A 2225-nucleotide genomic window follows, 5' to 3' on the forward strand; every position below is an offset into this window, starting at 1 on the left:
TATATGTGATAATAACATAACACATATGAGTGAGTATATAATAAACATCATAATGGAGTTATACATATAAATAATAAACATAAAAAAGAGTAAAATATTTTTCATTAATAAAATAATATTAATTATTTTACATCATTAAATTAGACACTTTTATTGGATATTTCTAATTTTTACATTAAAAATACACTTTTTATTTCTTCTTTTATCATCTCTTTGGGATTTATTATTTTTATATTCTTCTTCTACTTTATTTTTATTCTTTTATATATTTTTATTCTTTTTATATTATTTGTTTTTCGTTGTTTTTCTATTTCTTTCTTCTATTATTTATCAATTTTATATTCATTTATTCTTTTTATTTCTTTTTTATTAATTCTTGAGTATTGTATATTTCTTTATTATTTCATTTGTGTATTATCAAAATATATGTTTTATTGATTTTATGTTGAATAAAATATTGAATAAATCAATATTTTCATTCTTAATTATTCATTCTTTATTCTGAAATGTTGTGTATATTTATTATATTAAATGAATATGATGAATGAATATCAATATTATTGTTTATTTGATTTTAAAAAATAATAAATGAATATGAAATAATGAAATAAAATAATGAAGACAATGAAATGATAATGAAATAGAATAATCTAATATTGAACAAATCAAATAAAGAATATATTGAATATATTATTAATGTTACTTTATTATTTGTTATTTCAATTATTAAATATTAATAAATTATTCATGAATATTTAATTGATATTTTACAATTTCATTTTCATTTTATTTAATAAATGAAATATAAATAATAAATGAATGAATAATAATGTAATATATGAAATAATAAAAAGAAAAGAAAGATAAATAATAAAGAAATATGATGTATTTAATATATAATATAATTTATTATCAAATATAATAATAATATCAAATGATGATTTATTTTTATTTCAAAATATTTTGCATCAATAAAAATGTTGCTAAATATTTCGCATCATTAATTTTTGCATCATTAAATTTTGCACTTTTTTTATTTGTTTCAATAAAATTTGCATCCTTTATTTTTTTTTCTTTCTTTTCTTCTTTTATCATCTCTTTTGTTTTATTACACTTTATCTTCTTTCTTTTTATATTCTCTCCTTTCTACTTTTATTCTTTCTTCATCATATTCTACTTCTTACTTTCTTTTTATTCTTTTATATCATTCATTCTCTTCTTTTTCAATTATTTGCTTTTTTTCGTTGCCGTTATTATTTGATTTTTCATTCGTTTTATTTTCAGAACTAGTATTTGTGGTATTATTTTGTTTATCATTTGAAGTTGTTTGTTGTTTTTCATTTGAATTATTCTTTGTATTATCTGAAGTTCCTGTTTCACTATTATTCTTTTCATCTTTGTCATTATTTGTTTTTGTATCTTTTTCATCTGGGGTTGTTTCATTTTTTGGTTTTACTTTTTCTTCTTTTTTTCCTTCTTCTCCTTTGTTGTTGTTTGTTGCTGGTTCACCATTTCCATCTGTTGTTGCACCTTTATTGTTTTGCTCTTTTCCTTGTTCATTAGTTGAGTCATTCGTTCCTTTGTCATGTTGTTCATCTTGCTTTTGTCCTTCTTCTCCTCCAGCTCCACTTGTTCCTGTTTCTTGTTCATTGTTACCATGAGTTGCTTCATTTTTGTCTCCTCCTTCAGTGGTGCTTGTTGATGCTTTTGGATTTTGTCCATCTGTGTTACTTGTTCCATCTGTTCCTTCTCCAGTTGTTGATTCTGTTTTTTGCTTTGTTTCACTTGGTGATTTTGTTTTACCTGTATTATCTTCTCCATTTGAATTGGGTTTATTTGTCTCTTTTCCTGTATTACTTGCTCCACTTTCTGCTCCTTGTCCTGTTGTTGAATCATGTTCTTGTCCTTTCTCTCCTGTCGTATTTGGTGTTACTGGTTTTTGTTCAGCTTGAGGTTGTGACACTGGATTTTTCTCTTGTCCTGTTGCACCTTTTGTGTTTTGTTCATTTGGTGATGGTGTATTTTCTTCTGTATTTTTATCTGTTTTACTTTTTGAGTTTGTTGTGTCTGTAGCTTGTCCTGATGGATTTGTTGATGTGGTTATTCCTCCTGTTCCAGTATTTATCGTTTGTGATGACACATCCTTTACACCTGTTGGTGTTTCTTCTGGTTCTTTTGTTACTTCACCTTTTAATTGTACTTTATGTAGATTAAACATTCTTTTG

The sequence above is a fragment of the Entamoeba histolytica genome, genomic scaffold (assembly GCF_000208925.1).
Source record: "Entamoeba histolytica HM-1:IMSS scf_1104750518621 genomic scaffold, whole genome shotgun sequence".
Taxonomy (NCBI): Eukaryota; Evosea; order Mastigamoebida; family Endamoebidae; genus Entamoeba; species Entamoeba histolytica.